The sequence below is a fragment of the Bison bison genome, unplaced genomic scaffold (genome assembly GCF_000754665.1).
Source record: "Bison bison bison isolate TAMUID 2011002044 unplaced genomic scaffold, Bison_UMD1.0 scf7180017864317, whole genome shotgun sequence".
NCBI classification, from domain to species: Eukaryota; Metazoa; Chordata; class Mammalia; order Artiodactyla; family Bovidae; genus Bison; species Bison bison.
The window spans coordinates 9,982,991-10,008,213 of NW_011494889.1; positions in this window are offsets into that span (position 1 = coordinate 9,982,991).

The following is a 25,223-nucleotide window of genomic DNA, read 5'->3' on the forward strand; positions in this document are numbered from 1 at the left end:
CCCACCCCCACGTTTCCAAGGATAAAAATGAGGGTTGGGATTACATTTGGAGGGAAGCAAGGCTATATTTAAATAGGCTTTGGAAAGTGTGGCTCCATGTCTGAGGCAGTCCGGAGCAACAGCTCCATCCAGCCCGGTCTGGGACATTCCAGAGAATCGCATTGAGAGACCTTGTGCTAATTGGTTCCAATTTATCAGATGCGATGTGTCGAGGAGCCGGGCCAGGTCTGAATGCTCGACGATCTGCGAGGACAGCGACCTGGATATACTCCAGGAGCCAGCGGGGCCTTCCACCCGTGCCTTTGCCTGGCCCGCTCTGATGGCGATGGCCGTTTAATTAATTCTCGAATGCCTCCTTTTTAACCGAAGCTTACCCAAGTCATTATGCCATTAGCTGCCTCTTGGTAGGCCTTTCAGTAACTTGGGTTCGTCTTATTTACATAAAAGCCGAGGCTTTTTGCGGTATTAAGGGAGCTGGGAGAGCCAGGGCTGGGGGCGGGGGGCGGATTTATTTGTAATTACAGCGGGGTTCTCGCTCAGTCCCATCCCACCGTTCTGCCCATTCACAGGCTCCGGCCAGGGCTGGCGCCAAGGTCTCCAAGTTGCCCTGTGTTTATGTCATTGAGACGAGGACAATATTTCAGTGTGGAGCCAAGCCACAGGGATCCACTCTATAAAACCCTCACTAAAAATAGACGCGCCAACCCCCGCCCAGCCCCTCCCCGCCTCCGCGGCTCCCTCCGCCCGCCCCCCGCGCGCAGCACCCAGCTTGGCTCTCGGGGAGACAGGCGTGCTAAATCGGCCGCCCCGCGCCGCTCCGGGCTTGGGGGGCTGGGGGGGACGCGAGCTCCTTTCTTCCCGAGGAGTTTGAACGCGGAATAAAAGGCGTCAATTAGCCGCCTTTAGAGCTGACAGGGCAATTAAAGCTAAATTGCAAGAGAGGGAGAGCTGGGCGAAGGAGGAAGGGAGAGAGGCAGAGGGAAGGAGCAGAGAGATCGCCAATGTATTTTTGGTGACAGCTGCATTTTTGAGGAGGGTGAACCTCTACAACTGGTTGTTTGGATAGATTTTCACTTGTGAAGTGATATTTTCAGTGAGCACTGATACTCCCCGTTTATTGCACTTTTCATGTTAGATCTGAGCTGCTTGGGAAAATGAAAACAACGTGAAAGGATCTTGACTTTTCAGTCTCTCCCAACAGGCTGAGTTAGATGCAGGGCGAAATTGTTAAGAGTAGATGGCCCGGTGGGGTGAGGCCACTGCAACAGGCAGCAGCTAATTTGGATTTGGGGGATTCCAGAGTTTAGAACCGGTGATTCCATCATAATGCCTTTGCACACTTTCCATCACCAGCCCAGGACCCGAAGGTTATAACACTGTTGGGAAATGGTCTTTTTTGGTTAACTGTGGGGTAATCTTCCTGAAGGAGCAGCCAAGCTTTGGTTTGGGGTTTGGGAGGGGTCTGAGGCTGTCTTACACAGGTGGGAGTTGGTAACAAGGGTGATATTGATTTTGCTTCACTGTTGCAACAAACCAGGTTCCAGAGAATGGATGCAAGAGGTGCTGTGTCCTAGGATGGACACAAGAGAGAAATACACTGCAATCAGAGGAGCAGGCAGCCTGAGGAAGCTAGAGTTCCATCACCCCTTCACAAGCAGCTCACTTTCCCCTAGGCCCTAACACACCCGAGGAAGAAACAGTAACCATGGTTCCTGAGAGAATGCTCCCAAAGTCACCTTTGCGTTGCTGGACCTCACATCCCTCATCTGACCCTGTAATCCTGTTCGCTTTATCTTCCCTCACTCATTAAGAACTACCATTCCCACCACACCTACCCTGCTCCTGGCACTGGGTTAAGGACTTGCCAGGCGCTGAAGGCAAGATGGATGTTATTCCTACACCTATTTTATGTAAGGGGAAATTGAGGCTGAGAGAGATTGAGTAACATGTTCCAGGTCATTCTGCTGGTCAGTGGGGGAGCTGGTATTGGAACCAGATCTTAAGTCTAGAGACTGTGCTCTTGATCCTTACAGTGTTCTCCCCGCTGTACAGGGCTCCCATGAATCTCCAGGAAAACTTACTTACATGAGATCAGTGTTCATTTGGTTTGGGCTGAACTCTGAAGCCCTCAGGAAAGGGTGACTTGCAGTCTTAGGACCCTGGTGAGACTGCAAGGACAAAGGTCAACGTGCTTAGAAGCAGCAGTTTTGAGCTGAAGGGGCCTGAGAGTGACATTCAGTGGTTTGTGTCTGGAGCTAGGATCCAGAGCTCCTGGATTTCTTAAATGAGAATATAGTCTCAGGAGCATAATGCAATTATAATATTTTGAGACCATGTCTAGCTCGAGCATTGCCATTTTGACAGCTCAGGAGGGTGAGCGGTCAGAGCAGTTCACACAGCCGGTTATGACTGGTAGTCAGAACCAGGATTGCAACCCTGCCCGGGACTATGTCTGTTAACAAGTAGCATGTTCAAACACTGAATTTATGGGTCCACTTGTACTGCTTGATTGAAGCCCCTTATGGGCAAGGACTGGTTTTAGGAGCTTTAATAGATATTTGATGAGCAAATGTGTACAAGCAATTTAGAAGTGGTTACAGGTAGGCAAACACTTGATATGCTAATTACAGACCAGTCTTAGCTGCGCTCAAAAGTATTGGTGTTTGGTCACAGTTTGGCCTCCTCATCTCAATTGCTTAAATCAAGTAAAATTGCCTTTCTGTGTATATCCCGAGTTCTTCTCTGTTCATTCCACATTCAGTAATTTTTTATAGAATGCATAATATGAGCACTGTACATATTACATACTATAAGCATAGTACTGTCCTGGACTTTAAAGAAATAGGCCAGTTCCTCACCCCAGCCCCCATTAACCTGGTCTGGAAGGCGTTGCTGTGCCATATTGTACGTAATTGGGATTTGGTCTGGTGAGGTTTGGACGGTGAGAGGTCTAGTTTAGTTTCTGCAACTTAAAGGCAATGACTGCATCTAATTTTTGTCTGTTTGTTTTTTCTTATTTTCTTCTATGTATGCCTAAATGAGTGGCTTGTAAGCTTTAAGTTTTTTAAATTAGAAAAATGACCAAATAATGCACTGTTAAAAATTAAAATAATGACGAATACAAAAAGTAAAAACACAGAAGTGTCCCACATCCCTCCCTAGAGTAGCCAGTGTTAATAGTTTGATGGTTTATATTCTCCCCCTGGGGGTATGTATATATAATTGTTCAGTACATTATGTAAACTCATACATACAAGTGAAGAGTACAGAGTTGGGGCAATGCAGTCAGTGGGGCAGGATAATCATACTTGTAATTTTGTGATCTGCACTGTTAGTATCTTGCATAGGCCTCAAGATATCTTTAAGAAATCTCAAAATCAAATTTTAATGATGTTCAGAAAAGAGAAGTCAAGGGCATCCCCTTGCAGCTCCGTTTACTTGCCTCCCCTTTCCTGAAATCATAGGTCCCAGGGCAGCCTGGCCTCTATCTGAGGCCCAAGAGATGGGCCTCGATCTGAGTCTTTTTCCTTTTCTTTTCCCTTTTTTTGTATTTGAAACAAAAGTGGTTGATCCTATTATTCATGTTATTTTCAACTTGCTTTATTTATTTAACAAGTGGATATACCTCCATGACAGTACAAGCAGAGTCATTCATTCTTTTTAATGGCTGCTTGCAGTTTCACAGCATGCACATATCATGATAAAAATTTTTTTCTTTTAGACTAACAAGGAGCATTTTGGTTTTCTCCAGTGTTTGGTTTTTATAGGGAAAGTTGCTGTGGAACAGCTTTGATGCGTGTCCTGTGCTCACTTACCTGACTGTTTCTTTTTGATAAGTTCCTGGAGGTGAATTGTTGGCTTTGAGGTTTTATACATTTATGATTTTGATACTGTGGATTTCTTTCTTAAAAAATGTTTCAGTTTTTCAATTGCTAAGTGTAGCAATTGACCAGGGACGGACCCCCTGGTGAGGAGGAAAGCAAACCCAGGCTGTCCTTCCCCACTTTTGCGTGTTTTTTTGGCACAAGGAATAATTATGTATTATTCCAGGCAGACACAATTTTGTTCCAATCCCAGCTTTGCCATGAACTTAGTTATATGATATTGGACAAAGTGCTTAACCTAGTTCAGCCTTGGTTTTCTCATCTGTAGAAAAGAGAGAATACTAGCACTTGAAAAGATGTTCAACATCTCTAATTATTAGAGAAATGCAAATCAAAACTACCAGGAGGTGTCACCTAACACTGGTCAGAATGGCCATCATCAAAAAATCTACAAATAACAAATGCTGGAGAGGATGGGAAGGAAAGGGAGCCCTCCTACACTGCTGGTGGGAATATAAATTGGTATAGCCACTGTGGAGAACAGTATGGAGTTTCCTTAAAAAGACTGAAAATACTACTACCGTATGATCCAGAAGTCCCACTACTGGGCGTATAATCCGAGAAAACTATAATTCAAAAAGAGGCATGCCCCCCAGTGTTCATTGCAGCACTCTTTACAATAGCCAGGAGACATGGAAGCAACCTAAGTGTCCATTGACAGATGAATGGATAAAGAGGATGTGGTACATATACACAATGGAATATTACTCAGCCATGAAAAAGAATGAAGCAATGGCTTTTACAGCAACACGGATGGATCTAGAGATTGCCATATTGAGTAAAGTAAGTCGGATAGAGAAAGGCAGGTATCATATGCCATAGCTGAGAGGTGGAGTCTGAAAAATGGTATGGATGAACTTACTTATAAAACAGGAATACAGTCACAGATATAGAACATAAACTTATGGTTACCAAGTGGGAAGTGGGGGGGGATAAATTGGGAGGTTCAGGTCGACATACACACACTGCTGCTGCTGCTGCTAAGTCGCTTCAGTCGTGTCCGACTCTGTGTGACCCCATAGACGGCAGCCCACCAGGCTTCTCCGTCCATGGGATTCTCCAGGCAAGAATATTGGAGTGGGTTGCCATTTCCTTCTCCAATGCATGAAAGTGAAAAGTGAAAGTGAAGTCGCTCAGTCGTGTCCGACCCTTAGCGACCCCATGGACTGCAGCCTTCCAGGCTCCTCCGTCCATGGGATTTTCCAGGCAAGAGTACTGGAGTGGGGTGCCATTGCCTTACTGTATATAAAATAAATAACTAATAAGGACCTACGTATAGCACAGGGAACGCTACTCAATACTCTGTAATGACCTATCCGGGAAAAGAATCTAAAAAAGAGTGGATGTATACATAATATATGTATAACTGATTCACTTTGTTGTACAGCAGAAACTGTACATTGTCAATCAACTATACTCCGATAAAATTTGAAAAAAAAAGAAAACAAAAGAGAGAATAGTAACTGTCTCGGAATTCTTGTGCAGTTTAGATGAAATGATGGCACACAATGCTATTTCAATGTTTATGTCCCACACAGTGAAGCATTTTAGGTCATCATTTTAGTTGAATGTTAATGACGAGAAGGCAATGGCACCCCACTCCAGTACTCTTGCCTGGAAAATCCCATGGATGGAGGAGCCTGGTGGGCTGCAGTCCATGGGATTGCTGAGAGTCGGACATGACTGAGCGACTTCACTTTCACTTTTTACTTTCCTGCACTGGAGAAGGAAATGGCAGCCCACTCCAGTGTTCTTGCCTGGAGAATCCCAGGGACGGGGGAGCCTGGTGGGCTGCTTCTATGGGGTCGCACAGAGTGGGACACGACTGAAGCGACTTAGCAGCAGCAATGACGACAACAGTGAACGTTTTGGTGTGTTCTAGCTTACAAACCCCTTTAAGCATTTCCTTTACTTCCACTTTTATAAGGTGTCATGAAACTGTGTCTCAGGAAGGTGAGGTGACTTCCCCACACTCCTGCAGCTAGAAGTGGGGGGCGCTGCGTTCCTGCACCAGGCAGAATCCCTCAGGCTAATTCCGTCATGCTTTCCTGATCCGCCCCCTGCTATGGCTTCAGAGGTCCACGGGTGTTTGTCAAGTTTGGAAGCAAATAGAATCCATCACCTGGGTTGGTGTGAAAGGACCTAGGATTTTCACTAGCCCTAATCCTGCTGAGTTCTACCTGGAGTTTTTCCTTGGAAGACCAGGGAGCTAGCAGAGGGTGGAGGCCCTTAGGTTCACAAGTCTCAAACGAGGGAAGGCCTGTCCCTGACTGAGCGTCCTTTTGAAGCCTGTGGTGGGAGATGATCTCATGGGGGAGAGGCCCCTGGGCAAGAGTTAGTCTGAAGACAGCCAGACGAGGAGTGACCTCTGCATGCTGGCCTCCATCCATCACTGCCCTTTCTCCCCGTGTCCCCAGGCTCCTGGGGGATGGCTGGCTCCTCCTTTCTTTTCTCTGTAGCATCAGGGAAGATGACTCAAACACTGCCTTAGGGCACCAATGGCACCCACAAATTGGTCCCAGTCCCAGCCAGTCAGGAAGGGAGGGAGAGACAAGCAGGCCGTCCTGAGGCTTGGGCCGTGAGAAGAGGGGCAAGGAGGCAGCTCGCTAGGCCCCTCTGACCCCCACACGGCTCTAAGGCCCGTGCTCCTGACCTGGGCTGGTGGGTCAGGCTTTGCTAAAATGTCTTCTGTTCCAAGATGGTAAATACACAGATCTCTCTCCAGCCGCCCTCCCTCTTTTCACACATGTACTTTCTTACATCAGGTCAGACAGAGCAGAGGGGAGGTGAAGAGCACATCTTCCTGAGTCCCCACACTCCTGGTTTCCATGCCAGCCTGTCCACGTGGAGCTGTGGGTCCCGGGATAAACCGGCTGGCCTTGCTAAGCCTCAGTTTTCTCATCTGTGAAATGGATGCGGCAACACTCATTTTGGAGAGCTGTGGAAAGCGGGTGAATTCAGACACGTGAATTGCCTGGAACCCAGTCCTTCAGGAAGTGGTACCCTTGATTATTTATCAAACCTCCTTCTGCTGACACCACGCCTGCCCCTCAACACACGCAATTTAGAGCAGGCAGCTGTAGAACTGCTACAAGACCTGTTTCTCAGATCATTTGCTTTCTTTTACAATTGAACCTTGTATGACTTCTTGTAGCACGGACACCCTGATCTCCCAGGCTGAATTTCACACCCTCTGTATCCATTCATCTGCCAGTGGACATTTACTATATATATATATATATATGTATGTAGGCTTCCCAGGTACTAATGATAAAGAACCTGCCTCCCAACGGAGGAGACCTAAGAGACATGGGTTCTTCCCTGGGTTGGGAAGATCCCCTGGAGGAGGGCATGAAAACTCATTCGTGAGGAGCTTGATGGGCTATGGTCCATGGGGTCACAAAGAGTCGACATGACTGAAGTGACTGAATACACATGCACACACACACATATATATTATATATATACACGTACATACATATAACTCAGCCATGAGAAATAATGAAATCTCATTTGCAGCAGCATGGATAACCCTAGAGATTATCATACTAAGTGAAGTAAATCAAGGATATTTGTCATTTGACATTGTTTATATGTGGTATTTAAGAAAAAAGTATACAAATGAACATATTTACAAAACAGAAATAGACCCCCAGACATGGAAAACAAATTCATGGTTACCAAATGGGAAAGGAGATGAGGGATAAATTAGGAGCTGGGATTTACATATACACTGCTGCTGCTGCTAAGTCGCTTCAGTCGTGTCCCACTCTGTGCGACCCAGTGGATGGCAGCCCACCAGGCTCCCCCGTCCCTGGGATTCTCCAGGCAAGAACGCTGGAGTGGGTTGCCATTTTCTTCTCCAATGCATGAAAGTGAAAAGTGAAAGTGAAGTCGCTCAGTCGTGTCCGACCCTCAGCAACCCCATGGACTGCAGCCTTCCAGGCTCCTCCATCCATGGGATTTTCCAGGCAAGAGTACCGGAGTGGGGTGCCATTGCCTTCTCCGTACATATACACACTACTGTATATAAAATAGATAACCAATAAGGACCTACTGTTTAGCATGAAGAACTAGACTCATTATTTTATAATAACCTATAAGGGAAAAAGTCTTTTAAAAAATCTGTATATGTGTGTATGTATAACTGAATCACTTTGCTGTGCACTGGAAACTAGCACAATACTGTAAATCAACTATACCTCAATTAAAAAATAATAATAATAAACACCAGAAAAACTCTCTTAAGGTCAGGTTGGCTCAGCCCATTCCCTCCAGTGACATGGGTGTGGGGGAGGGAAAGTAAGTAGCCAAATAATAGTCACGAGTGTTCTGAAATCTCCACTAGTTGTGCTTTCCCCCATCACCCTGTAATCTCTTTGCACTTAAGGTGGTCTCCTTGGTTGATAAACTCAGATGATTTCCCTTTTTTTCACACCCGGCTTGAAGTCGGAAATTATGTTGGTAAGACTCATGATGGTGGATGTTATTAATGTGCTTAACGGGCACTCAGGCAGTTTAAAGATCTTAGCTTTTGCACCGTGCTTTATCCCACCCTGGGGGTGAATAATGGAGATGCTAACGCAGTCTGTAAAGGGGAACCGAGCAGAGGTGGCCTGCGCGCTTCACGGGAAGGGGATGCCTTGATGGCTTGTCTGCAGGCAGGGTGATGAAACCAGCTTCCCTAGTTTTTCTACCCCTTTCAAAAGGCCAGTTCTCCCAACACAATGCACATTTCCAAGTCATTTTTAATTTGGGATGAAAATGTCCCCTTTATTCCAGACTAGAGCCAGTGGAGTTAATGGGAAACACACATCTGGGCAGCTGTGCTCTTCCAAGTGAGGAAGTGAGCGATGAGGGTAGGAGTATGATACGGCATTCAAGATAGCAGCTCCAGACCCCATTCAACCAACCAGGCTTTAAGCCGTCACACGGGAATTGTAAATTTTCAGAGCTGTTTAGGGCTCCCATCAGTGGCCATAGTTCCCATCTTTTCCCCTGTGGAGGTGAGGTATGGGGTTGTAGGGGTGTCAGTTAACATTCTGGTGGTCTTTAGTTCCAGGCCCCAGCCTATGGGGGGGAACTTTCTTTGTTTCTCTACTAAGTGAGTCCAAGTGATCTGCTGGCTGGGTCCTCTTCTGCAGCAGATGGCCTCCATGCCTGGCCCTCTGTGTGAGTGCTGAAGATGGGGCACTTGGCAGAGGGATAGTGGGTAACTAAGGCTTTGAGCACACCCATGTCAAACTTTCAGGATCCCTCATGACTTGTTTTCATTCCTTTCCCTGCCCAGATTCATGGTGTGTGAATTCAAATTTGGAATGAACTTGTATCTATGACATGCAGGCAGTAATCCTGGTAGACAAGTGTATATCAATAGTGACTTTGTCTATTAATGCCTAAGATCCCGGGGTGGGGGTGGGGGGTGTTCCCTCTACTTAAACTTATCCCATCATTATTTTGGCTTCAAGTTTTAGGCATACTTTTACCATATTATGGTTTGCATATTATTGTTTTTGATTGCTTTTTAGGGCCGGATGTGTAACCCAAGGAACCCTGGAGTCTGTGAATTCCTTGGGATTGTCTGCAAAAAAATGTGTGTGCTCATGGCTTTCATCAGATTCTCAAAGGGGCCTCAAAGGCTAAAATTAGGGTGATCATACATCTTGGTTTGCTTGGGACGGTTCCAGTTTATACAAGTTGCCCTGGTATAATTGGTAGTAGTGACTCTTTTCACTCATAAAAAAATATCTTGACATGGATGATAAATTACAGTTGATGCTCAGTATGTGTAGATTCTGTATTTGCAAATTCACCTACTTGCTAAAATTTATTTGTAACTCCCAAATCAATACATACAGTGCTTCAGCAGTCATTTGTGGGTGTACACAGCAGCAAAAGATTGTGTTGCCTGATGTGTGCCTCAAACAAGATGACACTTTGCCTTCCTTCTCTTTCAGCTTTTGTAATGTGTCCCTTCTGTGGTCTATTTAATGCCAGATTTGCATCTTGGCTTTTGTTGGTGATTTCATTTACAATGACCCCCAAGCGTGGGGAGCTGAAGTGCTACCCTGTGTTCTAAAGCTCATGAAGGCTGCGATGTGCTATATAGAAAAAATAACCTGTATTAAATATGCTTTGTTTGGTTCTGAGTTACAGCGCTGTTGGGTATAGTTCAACGTTAATAAGTCAACAATATATATTAAATAAAATCTATTTGAGCAGAATCACATCTAAATGGATTGTTTGATTGACAGAAAAAAAGACTCACAAGAATCTGTGAATTTCTCCAGGAGCTGGGGTTCAGTCTTCAATATTCAGGAGTCTTTATAGGACTACTGTGAATTACACTGCAAAGATATCAAACCAGTCAATCCTAAAGGAAATCAACTCTGAATATTCATTGGAAGGACTGATGTTGAAACTGAAACTCCAATACTTTGGCCACCTGATGTGAAAAGTCAACTTACTGAAAAAGACCCGGCGGCTGGGAAAGATTGCAAGCAAAAGGAGAGGGGATGGCAAAGGATGAGATGGTGAGATAGCATCACCAAGGCAATGGACATGAATCTGAGCAAACTCTGGGAGATAATGGAGGACCAAGGAGCCTGGCATGCTACAGTCCATGGGCTCGCAAAGCGTCAGGCATGACTTAGGGACTGAGCCATGAATAAGCCATGAATAATGACGATCACCTTGGTTAAAATTCACTGTTTTATAAGAAGATAACCAGACTCAAAGTGAACCAGACTTAGTTCCAGATCCCGCCCCGTTTCTTAGTAGCTGCGACACCTTGAGCTCATACTCTCCCTTAGCAGGTGTGTTTTCTCTTGGTAGGATGAGAATGGCATGCTTGGGGTTTCCTTCCTCTTTGCCTTGAGTTGAGGAGCCTGGTACTTCGCTGGAAAAATAGGCTCTCTGTGGAAGATAGCCCCAGATATCAGCCATAGGTGCCTACCTGGGCCCGGGACATACTGACCTCTTTGTTGAGGACTCTTGTGTCAATAACTGGAGTGATCCCCTCCGAGGGCCTCTTCCATGGGGGAAATGGTCATTACACTCTGGAGTGGGATCCATCCCCTTCACTGAGGCTCCTTTCTTGGACTAGCCACCAATCTGGAGAAGTTCTCAGTCCCCCAACAAATAGTCTTTCCATCCTGGGAACATCCTAGTCTGTTTAACAGGTACGCTATAAGCCGAGTGGGGGCCATCCAGTTGAGCCAGGGACAGCCAGAAAGACAAAGGGGTCGGACCTGTCGTGTGCTGAGCGCCCAGGGAGAGTTGGGCGCTGTGCTGTGTCCTTCAATCAATTACCCTATTTCCCATGGCAACTTCGCTGCTTAGACAATTTTATGTCCATTTAAAAACAGATGTGGAAACTGGAACTAGAAGAGGTAGAGCATCTGCCCAAAGATATTCAGTAAGTAGTTGTGTGAACAGTTCAGACTCAAGACTATCTGACTCTGAATCCCAATCATGTCCACTTCCCTGTGGTGTTTTATGGGCTTCCCAGATGGCACTAGAGGTAAAGAACCTGCCTGCCAATATAGGAGATGTTAAGAGATGCAGATTCAATCCCTGGGTCAGGAAGATCCTCTGGAGGAGGGCATGGCAGCCCACTCCAGTGTTGTTGCCTGGAGAATCCCATGGACAGAGGAGCCTGGCGGGCTATGGTCCATAGGCTCACAAAGAGTCAGACACCACTGAAGTGACTTAGCAGGCACATGGTGTTTTACACTAAAGCCAGCTTTTGGAGGGTAGGGATTTTCCTTTGAAAACCCATGATCTCTGACTCCCCAGGGATCTTTGAGAAAGAAAAAGAGAGGGGATCATATTGTATAATGGAAGCCCCAGGGGTGTCAGTAATTTCTCAGGAACCAGGTTTCAGCGGCCAGTCTGCAGAGCCCCTTGCAAGAGTGACAGCGGACCTCCAAAGGAGTTGTGGCCCATGGGCCGCTGTCTGGGGAAGGTCACCCTTCTCAGCCTCACTTGCTTTTTGCTGCTTTCGAGCACCCTTTTTTCAGAACAGGAGCTCAGTTGCAACTCTCTCTTTTGCTTGGCCCCAGGACAAGTTTTCCACTGTCACCGCCCTGTAGCCTCAGCTGGCACAGAAATTCCAAAATAAATGAACGTGTTGTAAGTCGGGAGAAAATATTGTGTCCTTGCGGTGTTGATGTTGATTGCAGCTCAGCGGCTCAGGCAGCGATGACCACAGCTCAGGCTGCATATTTCTTTACCCAAACACGCAGAGGGCCTGCCGGGGCCAGGAGCTCTGCAGACGCCTCCGTTCAGCGTGCACTTCAGCTTCTAGGAGGTGTGCCTGCCGGGCTGACAAAGTGCCGTTGATCTGCAGCCCCCAGCCAGGCCCGGAGCCCAGCTGTCAAAGCCAGGCTGAGACCAGCCTTCAGGCTCGAAGCGCCTGGGAACAGAGGCCTGACGATAACACTTTGGCAGGAGACAGCTCCCAAGGCAGCGGGCTGCTGGCCTTCAGAGTGGCCCCCTGGCTGGGGTTTGATCGAGGCTGGCACAGCACAGTCTACAGCTCACTGAAGCCCTGTGCTAAGAGGCTTCTCGGGCTGAGGGTGGGACCCAGGCTTGCTTGTCAGGGTCTGGCTGCAGGCTCTGAGGGGGGTTTGAAAGTCTGACCACCCAGCGTCATTTTGCTAGAGACACGAATAAGAGAGAAACAGAATCTCCTTTGAAGAGGCCTACGGGCCGGCAGAGGGAGAAAGTGATTTGTCACAAGGATTTTTTTCCCTCTTAGCTCAAAGATCAGGCCTGAATTTTCCAGGGAGCAATGGGGATTTTTATGCAGAGCACTTTCCAGAGAGCTTTGGAGAAGACATCTGTTATTTTTTTTTCTGTCTGTCCAGAAACCCCCCACCTCCTCCTTTCAGACCTTGCTCCCAGTTTCCAATCACGTGACTCAGTGGGACAGCCAATCACAGTCTCTCACGCCCCTGGATGCAGAGATGGGGCATATTCTTGGTCTACCAATCCCAGAGCTCCACTTTTCTGGTGGGAATGGACATTTGACATTAGCTAGACCCCTCTGAGGGGCTTCCCAGGTAGCGCAGTGGTAAAGAATCCGCCTGCCAACGCAGGAGTAGCAAGAGACTCGGGTTTGATCTTTGGAGGAAGATCCCCTGGAGAAGGAAATGGCAACCCAACTCCAGTATCCTTGCCTGGAAAATTCCATGGACAGAGGAGCCTGGTGGGCTACAGTCCGTGGGGTCGCCAGGAGTCCGACGTGACTGAGCACACAGACCCATCAGAGTCCTTCTCTGGAACTTTTTCCCCTTCCTCTCTGGGACTCTGGATCTGAAGAAAGTCCTTTGCATTTTAGGTGAGGGAGCTAAAAGCATATGAACGGAGGATGGGTAGTGGGCATCTTCTTTACACTTTGGGAAGGACTAGCTTGTGGAACAGGTGAGAATGAGGCCATACCCAGAGAGTGACAGTACTCAATGATGGGGGAGAGAGTGGGAAAGAAGGTTCTGAGGCTCACGCTTGAATTCCTGAATCTAGGTGTGCTTGGAACCAGGTTCATCCTTCGATTTCATGGTTCAGTGGGTCAGTATATTCCCCTTGCTCTTCTTTTTTAATTCTAAACTCATTTGAGTTGTTACTAAAAGAGTCTTGTCTAAAACCAAGTGGCTTGTGACTCAGCCCTGGACAAACAGAAGTGAGTTTCTGAGGGGAAGCAGAGAGGAATGGGGGAAGGAGTTGTAGCAATCATTTTATGAAGATCAAGCACCAGTCTCATCTCTATGCATTCCCATTCATTTATTCCACATAGAGTTTTTGGATGTTCACTACACACCTGGTCTGGGCTATGAAAATGAATAAGGTGAAATCTCTGCATTTAAGGAGCTCATAGTTCAGTTTGAAAAACAAACAGAGACTCTGATGGTGCAGTGGGATACAGTCAGTGCTAGGATTAGAGCCCAATGCTAAGGCGGGAGGCCTGGGTGTCTGTGACTGTGGGAGAACCCCACTAACCCAGGAGCCCAGGGAGCCCAGGACAGACTCACCAGATGGGGCAGCAGCCACCCTGCAGTGGGTGCTGGCTGGTGGGGGTGAGTGGGAGCTGATCTCTGGCCTGGAGCTCTTATTCTGGGCTTCGGGCTGGGTGGACTGGGGATAAGACCAACACAGAAATCACAGTAACACACGACCAGCGGTGAGGTGATGGGGTCAAACTGATGACCGGTCAACAGTACAGACACTTAGCGGAACTTCTGATACCCTCTCAGGAGATGATCTTTCCTGGCCAGGCACTGTTCACCTGCTCGCTCCTCATTCCTCTCCTGCATTTACTCCCCTCCTCTAGGCCACCGACTTTGTTATCTTCCTGCTCCTTCCAGCACTGGTCTTCAAATGTTTTTGATCATGTTCCTTACTGGTAAAATGGTTTTGATGAGGCATTCACAATATTTGTACATTTACTTTGGTATTTATACATTATATTTATGCACGCCTGCACACACACACACACACACACAAGGCTTCCCTGGCGGCTCATTGGTAAAGAATCTGCCTCCCAATTCAGGAGACACGAGTTTGATCCCTTGGCAGGGAAGATCCTTTGGAGAAGGAATGGTAACCCTCTCCAGTATGCTTGCCTCGGAAATCCCAGAGGAGCTTGGTAGACTACAGTCCATGGGGTGTCAAAAGAGTCAGACACAACTTAGTGACTAAACAACAGCAATACACATGTATATGTATATATAGCTGCTGGGCAAGTATAATATGCAATTAAAATATATTCAGAAGTAAATTCAGTAATTCAGCAGGAAATTTAGAAGAATAAATTAGCAGTGTTTTAAATGTCTCACTACCTGTACTAGCTAAATATGCATTAAACAATATGCTTTTGTAGTGAGGCTAACTGTAAATGAAAGAGGATTTAAAGCTACTCATTTTGCAAATAGCCATCTTAACAATTTGATTTTTTCGCAATATTCTTGTCATATCTGGTGATACAACCAATGGATAGCTCCATGAGAAGCAAGAAAAGTGAGAGTGTCACTTTCTTATTGGTCACTTGTCCTGGCACTATCAGTATTATCCTCTGTTCATATTCTTTGCAAGAATCCTTTTAAGTCATTTCAATGGCACCCCACTCCAGTACTCTCGCCTGGAAAATCCCATGGATGGAGGAGCCTGGTAGGCTGCAGTCCATGGGGTCGCTAAGAGTCAGGCACGACTGAGCGACTTCACTTTCACTTTTCACTTTCATGCATCAGAGAAGGAAATGGCAACCCACTCCAATGTTCTAGCCTGGAGAATCCCAGGGACGGGGGAGCCTGGTGGGCTGCCATCACACAGAGTCGGACACGACTGAAGCGACTTAGCAGTGCATGTTGTAAAGATGAGTTTGGTTAAAATCAGGTAACTGTTATAGTCTGATCAGACTGCTATAAGAAAATAACACAAAGACCAGTAACTCACAAAAATAGAATCTTCTCTGCACAGTTCTGAAAGTGGAAAGTCTGTGATCCAGTTGTCAGCATGGTCAGCTTCTGGTGAAGGCTGTGGTCCTGGTTTCAGACTGCTGACTTCTTGCTGTCTCCTCACATGGCAGAAAGGTAGCCATGGCCAATTCTGCCTTCGTGGCCTACTCACCTCCCAAAGGCCCCATCTCCAAATACCATCACATGGAGGATTAGAATTTCAACATATGAATTTGGAGGGATGCAAATGTTCAGCCCAGGCTTCCCTGGTGGCTCAGATGGTAAAGAATCTGCCTATAATGCAGGAGATCCGGGTTTGATCCCTGGGTTGGAAAGATCCCCCAGAGAAGGGAATGACCACCCACCCACTCCAGTATTCATCCCTGGAGAATTTCATGGACAGAGGAGTCTGGTGGGCTACAGTCTGTGCGGTAGCAAACAGTTGAACATGACTGAGCTACTAACACAGATACGGTTACAAATGTACAGGCTTTTCTGTAGTAACAGAAAACGTTAGTCTGCAAACTACATGAGGGTGCTCTCAAATCAAGCAAACAAGTGAGAAGACCCTCAGTGTCAGCCTCTGTCCCCTGGGAATCCCGCTTACCCCTCAGTGCTGTTTGCTCTGGTCCATCATATGGATCAGAGAAGACTGCACTGCCAACCCAGGTATTAATAGTCATAAAGCTTAAGTCACTCATTTTTAAAAGAAAATAAACATGTATTGAAATGCCAATATTCTCTTCCAGTTCTGGGGATCATTGTGTGTGTGCCTTCTGGAATGTTAAACATGACTTGGGAGACCATTTGTTACATCAGGGTGAGGTTAGTTAAAGGTGGCTGGAAATTCTTTGCTTCTCGAAAGCTTGATCATATAAAGCCTGGAAGCCCTGGGCTAGACCTCTAAGGATACTCTCTGTGGGATTCCCAAGCAGTCACGTTAGATATTTAATTACCCTGATGCTAGTATGACCAGCCTAGCCTTCTGGCCATACCTGCACAGGTATTAGATGTGACAAAGAAGCTATCTTTGTCTGTCCACAGTCAAATAGCACTGAACTTCTTTTGCTGACATTACGTGGAACAGAATAACCAGTCAGCTGTGCCCTGCCCAAATTCCTGAGATATAATCTGTGAGATAAAATAAATCGGAGCTGTTTTAAGACACTGCATTTGGGGGTTGTGTGCTATGAAGTTATAGAGAACCTGAACACGTGCCTTTGGGCCAGATGCCTATGCAGTGTCTCTTGGTTTTTAGTGATGACTGCCTTCTTAGCCTCACTTTTCTCTCTGAATGTACTGCCCAGTGATGCCTGTAGATTGTGATTGCCCTCTCTGGGCGGCGGGGGAGGGCATCACCAGCAAAACTCCACATCTTCTCTGATTCACAGGCAGGCATGACCATTCCAATTACTCATGCCTAAGGCTGGATCTGATCTGGATCTTTCTGTGGGTCCAGTTCTGCCCAGTCTTCTCAATCCAGGGCTTTACTTCTTCCTCAGGGTGCTGACCATATGCAGAGATTCGTTTTTCTAAGTTCTCAGTGAACACAACTCCGTTGATGGAATTCACTGGAATTGATGAAATTCCAGCCTCACTTGGAATTTGGCCTTCAGGGCCTCTCTGTCTGATAGTCTCAAGACCACAGTCTCATTTCTTCCCTACACGGTGACTTTCTTAGGCCTGTAACACATGACGTAGGTCTGGTTTGGGCTTAGAAAGTCATTCAAGACCAGTTCCTTGGATTGTTAGTCCTTTAGTGAGGGACCATCAACTTGTCCGTTACAAAGAGTCCCTACCAACTCTTTCTTCCCCAGGTTCCCTTTCTTGCTCCCCTGAAGCAAGCCTGGCTGGGCAGGATTTACTTCCTTCCTGAATGAAAACCAATTAAGACACTGTATTTGTTATCTACCATCACAATGATGCTGTGTAAATTTTGACCCCAAAGCTCAGTGGCTTAAAAGAAGAAATATTTACTATTGTTCATGAACCTCAGGTTTACCAGATGGGTCTTGTCTCTGCTGGGGTCACACATACACTTCTTGGTAGGTCTGCTTAGGTGACTCCTCTGATCTTGGTTAAGCATTCGTATGTTTGGAGATGGGTGTGCTCTAGGCTGGTATTGGAAGGCTGGGCTGGAAGACTGGGCTTTAAAAACAATCCCACAGCAGGTTAACTCAGTCATCTTGTGAGACTATCACTGTTTCATGGTGATAGCAAAGAGGAACTAGAAACATTCAAGTGGTTTTTCTTTTTTTTTTCACCATTCTTCTTTCCCATTGGCCAAAGCAAACCATATGGCCAAGACCAGAATCAGAGGAGAAGGAGACCATGAAGTCACAGGGCAAAAGATGGACATGGGGAGGCCATTAACTGACCATTAATGAAGGCAGTCTAACAATATGCTAGATTCTCTCTTCTAACAAACAGCTGCTGAAATCTGGAAAAACAGTAAGGCAGTCACTTGGTAGAGGTCACTTTGTAGTCATGAAAGAATTGGCAGAAACGCAGTGCTGAAGCAGGGAGGAGCAGCGAAGAAGTATCCTACCCACTCTCCCTCTGTCTGACCTCCAGTGTCCTACTGGTGCCTCTCAATGGCCAAATCCAGCCCGAAGACAGCCAGTGAAAGAGTCTGGAAGGCACAAGCCATAGAAGTCAGGCTCCCTGGGCAGAGGGTGAATCTGGGTGTGTGTGTCAAGTAGGTCATTCTTACTTTAATTGTACCACTGAAAAAGAATGGAAAAACTTGATTCATGATTCCAAGGTCAAGAACTTTTGAGATGGGCTCGTTTCTAAACTTGGCCATGCTCAACACCCTCCCTCTCTGTTACTTCCTCCCTCCCTACATTGATTAGGTTCTCTGAGACGTAGATGCTAAGGGGATGGTGAGGGGGAAAGGGGAGGGGGCCAAAGCAGGTTGGGAGAGCCATTAGACCATGATCCAAGTCTGACATCTGTGAAGGAAAAAGGAATAAAACTTGGATATGTAGAATCTTACATGGCATTGTAGTTCTAAAAGAGTTTCAGCCAGTTCAGTGGGGAGTTCTTGAGCCAAAGTCCGCATCAAAGGGATCCCACATTCCACAGGAACTGTGGCCTTAGTTCCCTGACCATGCTTACTCTTTGGCTGAAAGCAGTGATGGGGTGCATGGTCTTGGTGTCCACTCAGAACTCAGCAGCTGCATCTATCAGCTGCTGATTATGCTCTTGGTAGCAGGAGATCTGAGAGGCACATTTTATGGCTTTTGCCCCTTTCCCTTCTACCCTTCCTTTCTTCCTCCCTTTCTCCTTTCCTTCCTTCTCTTTCTCCCTTCCTTCTCTCTTTTTTTTTTTTTAAGTGTTGTTTAAGTTCCAGCCTTAGTGCCAGGTATTGGTGATATACAATGAATATGGCAAATATGATATCTGCTCTTATGGAACTTCATTGTTCATTCTTCTGTAGGACTTTGGGGTAGAGTTCTGTTGAAATAACTCAACTGAAAACATTCTTGGTTTCAAGGAGGAAGAGAGACTTACCTAGCTCCATGCCTTCCCTCCCTACTTTATTATCCCACAGAGCCTGATCAGTTGCCTCATACATCATTAAGATGACCATATTTACTAAGTTCAAAACCAGCCCATTCTTATTCATGACTTTTTTTTTTGGCAGAAAAAGTCGTAAACAAGTATGAAAGTTAAATTGTAGTTTTTTTATAGTTTTAATGAATCCCCTTTCAAGAATTAGGGCAAATTCGTGAAATTGGACTGATCCCAGGAAACCCAAGTTATATGTCAAACATAGCAAGTAGGCTGACTTAATCAGACTTGTTTGGGTGAAAAAAAACAAATTCATTCAAATTATTCAAAAGTTCGCCTTAAGGTTACATGTGTGTGGGAACTTGGGGAAAGTTATTCAATTGGCCTTGGGAAGATCAAGAACTCCAGCAGAATCTGGGCCACACAGAGACTGAAAGTGGAATTGTAAAGTCATTTGGAATCCTGGGTGGTTCCAGGAATGTTGGCCTCAGGAGTGTATGGATCGTGACTGCGGTGTTCCATCGCTTCCATGACTCATCTCTTCTTCATGGCTGTTTTCCTCTTCCTCCTGCCTGATTTCCTCACCTTCTGTTCTTTATATTTTCTTGACTTCCTAGTGTCTGACTCTCATTACTGCATTTTGTTCATGATGTGTGTTACAGTCTCTCTGGTTTATTTCTGTCTCATAATCTTCTGTCTTCAGCTGCTAAAGGCTTTATTCTCCTGATATTTCTCAGTTTAACTTTTAGAGAGAGAAAAGAAATCTAGTTGGCCCAGGTCTTCTTTTACGACAGTCCATGGTAATTTGTGCTGGACTGGGGACTTTGTTTAGAATTTCAATTGTGTTCCGATCAACTGGGCTCAGTGGGTTTCATATGACTCCGTGTGTGCTGCCTGAGGCCCACTTTTCTCTTAATCATTATGCCTGCTTCCCTTAGGAGAGAGCCATGACTTCATCGCTGAAGATATAACCTTTTAAAAGTCTTACTTTAATCCTGTACCACAGTCATGGTGAATGAAGTAGTGTTAATATATACCTGCCATTTCCCGATCATTTACATATAAATGAATCTACTCTTCCCATTTCCTAGATTGATGGAGGAGGAGTGGGTGTAAGGTTGATCAACTCTCCGCTACATGCCAAAAATTCTGCTAGAGGTTCTGCATTCATTGTTTTATTAACTGATGACAATAACCCTGTGAGGTGGGTCTACATTTTACAGATGGCAAAACTGAGACTCAGAGAGTTTCAGGAACTTGGCAGAAGTTGTAGAACTAGCAGGGAGCTGGCTCAGAATTCAAACCCATGTTTTTGACTCCATGCCTGTATTGCTTCTTCAACATCCTGCTATTTATGTTATTCCAGAGCTCTATTTCGCCTGGCTTAGACAGCACTCACACACAGGTCCCTCAGGGTTCAGAGGGCATATCTGTCCTTCTCTTTGTCCTTTACTTAGCTAAGGATTCTGGTGACCAGATAGTTCATGAGGTTAGTGACTCTGCTGTCTGCTCCCTCTCTGTGTTGTGCTGGCTCTCTAACTACACAGCTATCTGAGTGGGGATGAGGGTGGGTAAAATAATTTTAGATTAGAGGCTGTCCGAAGACCCGAGTTTGAGTCTGGACTCTCCTACTAATGAAATGGATGACTTTGGGTCCATGTTTTTCAGGTGACAAATGAGAAGGGCATTTAAGTTTCTTTCAGTCTCAAGAGGCCATGCTCCAAAGAAAGCCTGGGTTCTTTCTGCTTCTCTCCACCTCTGAGAGCTAAATGATGTTGACTCCGGGTCCCAAACCTCTGAAGACTCAGGCCTTAGGGTAGATAAAGTCTCTTTCACAGTCTGCTGCTGATAGGAGCCACCATATGGAGTGTTTGGGAAGTTAGAGGATGCTTGCCTGCAACTAAAAAGGGCCTGAAGTTTGAGTAAATGCTCCTTGCCATCTGATTTGGGGCCTATTGTGTGGGAGGAATGTGAAATATAACTGAGTGGGAGAGAATAATTCTCCATAGTCTGAATTCATTTTCTCCAGCTGTTTCACAGGACCATGCTTTGGATTCCCCAAAGTCCCAGTTTCACACATATCATCCCAGCCTGCCTGGAATCCTAATCCAGAGATGCAGAAGTCCACCCGATGGGGAGTTCATTACCCTCACTTTCATTCGTTAAATATGGAGTACCATCATATAGTTCAGTCTAATATTCTTCCCTGGAGAATCCCATGGACAGAGGAGCCTGGTGGGCAGTAGTCCATGGAGTCACAAAGAGTCAGACATGACTGAGCAACTTACATGTTTGGTCCACACCATATAGTTCTGGGTTCCAGGTTTACAACAGTGAGCAGAACTGATACGGTCCCTTCTTGCCATTTCTCACATGCTGGAAGGAAAATCAATAAACAATCAATAAGTATGTGGTTCTAATTCCTTTTTTAAAAATTATTTTTTAACTGAGATAACATTGGTTTACAACATTATATAAGTTTCATGTGTACAACATTATATTTCTACCTCTGTATACACTACAGCCTCCCAGCACCAAAATTTTAGTTTTTATCTATCATCATAGAGTCGGTTTCCTTTACTCATTTTACACTCCCCCTGCCCCTTCCCCTCTGGAAACCACTACCCTGCTCTCTGTATCTACATGTTTGTTCTGATTTGGTTTGGTTTGTTCATTTATTTTGGGTTTTGTTCATTTGTTTTTTTATATTCCACATACGAGTGATTCTAATTTCTCAGGCAACCTTCTTTAGAAATCTCACAAGGAGTAAATCGAATAGGGCTAGTGTCTTTTAAAAAAACTGCCTCTGAGTATTATGCGTTGCAGCTAAGATCTCATTGTGAAAAATTCTTCTATGTAGCCAATGGAGTTATCACAGTCAAATTCAAATCCTAATGAAACCTAGTAAATCACAGCTCCATTTTAGAAGCTGATGCTAAAGGATGCTGCTGATGTACTTTGATAATCACCCAAGAAGCAGCAAGATGTAGTTACACTTTCTTGGTTCTGTAGTCAGCCAGGCTTGTGTTTAGATTCCCATTCCTCGACTTACTAACTGTCTTACTGTGGGCAAGTTATGTAACCTCTTTCAGTATATATGTACCACTTATCAAATAGTTAGGATAACTGTTGTGTAGCTTTGCCTGAGAAATCAAATCAAAATACTTGGCACATAGTAGTAGGGTTCCTGAAGTATCAGTCTTCAATCTTTTCTCTAAGAGGGAACAAGTTAAGCGACAAGATGACCAACAGCAGAAGAAGGAAACTATTATAGAGGTGGTTTTGAACTCTGCTTCATTCAATTATTAGACAACTTTTGCACTTATTCTAATTATTCATTAAATAATTAAAGGCTTACTTACAAAGCTATGGTTTTTCCAGTAGCCATGTACGGATGTGAGAGTTGGACTAAAAAGAAGGCTGAGTGCTGAAGAATTGAGGCTTTTGGATTGTTGTGCCTTGAGAGTCCCTTGGACTGCAAGGAGATCAAACCAGTCCATCCTAAAGGAGATCAACCCTGAATATTCACTGAAAGGACTTATGCTGAAGCTGAAGCTCCAATACTCTGGCCACATGATGTGAAGAGCTGACTCATTGGAAAAGACCCTGATGCTGGGAAAATTTGAAGGCAGGAGGAGAAAGGGGCGACAGAGGATGAGATGGTTAGATGGCATCACCGACTCAATGGGCATGAGCTTGGGCACACTCCAGTAGACAGCGAAGGACAGGGAAGCCTGGCGTGCTGCACTTCATGGGATTGCAAAGGGCTGAACATGGCTGAGGAGCTGAACAGCAACAAGAGCCTACTATGTGCCAGGGTTAGTAGGTTGTGCTAGGTTATGGGGATGGAGTGGTAAGCAAAACAAACCTCCTATGGAGCTGTTTTTAAATTGTTCTTCGCCTTTGTTGCCTGTCCCCCTCTCTCACTCCTGCCCCATTCTTTCTCCGCCCCCCCCACTTCCTTCCTCTCTCTGTCTCTGTCTGTCTGTCTCTGTCTCTCTATTGCTGTCTCTCTGTCCTTTCTTTTTTTTTTTTCCACCAGTGGGCTTTTCATGTGAGATGATGCTTTGTGAGCATGATTACGATGATTTTTGAAATCCTATGGAAAGTTGTGAGTACAGAGAGGGAAAATGGTAGAAACAGAACGAGAGGGCAGTTTTTCTTTCTCTTTTTCCTCTTGTATAATGAAGAGCCTATGATTAGAATACCACTGCTGCAGAGAGTGACTCTTACATAGAAAGGATCTAGAGAGAGTATTTGTCATATAGGAGCATTAATCACAACCATGTGGGCCAACAGTCTGTCATGGAAATAATCCTGTTATTTACGTAGCTCTTTACAGCAGTGGGGTGTACCATCCTGGGAGCTGACCTGTCTTACTTTCTCCTGAGATGCAGGCCGGTGACTATTTACAAGTCTATATATTCTGTAGCTGCTCTAAACAACTGGTGACTGAGGTGATGAAGGGGCCGGGGCTTTGCATAAATAGAAAAGCAAATGTATATTTGTCGGCATTGCTCTCTTCTCCTTTGTTTTATCCTCTTTCCAAAAATAAAGTGCATTGTTCCCGGGGAGTGGAATTTGAAGTGGCAGCTGTCTGCCTGGCTGACTCCTTCCCAAAGAGCAGAACCCAAGGAGGTAACTAGGGTTAACTTGAGTTTGTTCTGTCCTCTACCGACGACACCGGGATTCAAGCTGCCAAAATAGCTGCATTTGTGGGGTGTGTCAGACTGAGCCTCAAATGCCCACTGCTCACACGCTTGCAAGTGACACACAAGCCTTGTGGGCGCTGATGGCCTTGGGTACCGCACACGTGTTGCTCATTGGAGAGCTTGCTCCCAAATAGTGCCATTTCTACGGCCACTGCTCTTATCCTTCTCTCACACGACAGACAAATATGGGCTGAAAATCATCTCACTCAGTCCAGATCAACAACAATTCAAACGAGGTTTGCTTTTGACTGCATTGTCTGTGAGCCTGTTAACCTGAGGGACTAGTCACATTTTGGAAGGTGAACATGTACTGCCTGGCTTTAAGAAAAACTTAGAATTCACTAGATGACAGCTCTAAGGTAGTGTGCCCAGGAGAGGGAACGTTTTGTTCAGAAAATTCAGGTACATTATCAAAGTTTCCTGGAACTGAATTACATTGATATGACTCAATACAATAAACATGGATTAAATCCTTTGGTGTAGTTATTACACCAAGATTTCTGTGTCAAATAATTTATCTTCTCTGCAAATGGCTGTTCCAGTATTTTATGTTAGTAGGGAAATGATGGAGGGATAGTACGTGTGTGATCCCGGGAGCATCAGTCTTTGGTGTGGGGAAAAAAGTTCCCAAGAGGTGGTATTAGCACTTGGGAGAAACTTTCCCAGCCACCTTTTGCCAGCAGGTGTTAACTCAATGTCCTAGATGTGGTTAGTGTCAGAATAACCACCCATTCCATTTAAAAAATTGACCTTATAGTAGGTGTTACGGTTAGGTGTTTCCCTAGTGGCTCAGATGGTAAAGAATCTGCCCACAATGCTGGAGACCCAGGTTTGATCCCTGGATCGGGAAGATCCCCTGGAGAAGGGAATGGCTACCCACTCTGGTATTCTTGCCTGGAGAATCCCATGGAGAGAGCAGCCTGGTGGGCTACAGTCCATGAGATCACAAAGAGTCAGGTATGACTGAGTGATTGAACACATGAGTTAGGTGTTAGGGTAGATAGCAATAAATATGTTTCTACCTTCAAAAAGTATTCCTTATGGCAGGAAGCTAAGAGGAACTAAAGAACCTCTTGATGAAAGTGAAAGAGGTGAGGGAAAAAGCTGGCTTAAAACTCAACATACAAAAAACTAAGATCATGGCATCCCGTCCTGTCACTTCATGGCAAATAGATGGAGAAACAATGGAAACAGTGACAGACTTTATTTTCTTGGGCTCCAAAATCACTGCAGATGGTGACTGCAGCCATGAAATTACAAAACGCTTGCTCCTTGAAAGAAAAGCTATGACCAACCTAGACAGCATATTCAAAAGCAGAGACATTACTTTGTCCACAAAGGTCTGTCTAGTCAAGGCTATGGTTTTTCCAGCCGTCATGTATGGATGTGAGAGTGGTAAAGAAAGCTGAATGCTTTCTTTAAGAAGAGTTGATGCTTTTGAACTGTGGTGTAGGAGAAGACTTTTGAGAGTCCTTGAACAGCAGGGAGAACAAACCAGTCAATCCTAAAGGAAATCAACCCTGAATATTCATTGGAAGGACTAATGCTGAAGCTGAGGCTCCAATACTTTGGCCACCTGATGCGAAGAGCTGACTCATTTGAAAAGATCCTGATTCTGGGAAAGATTGAAAGGCAGGAGGAGAAGGGGATGACAGAGG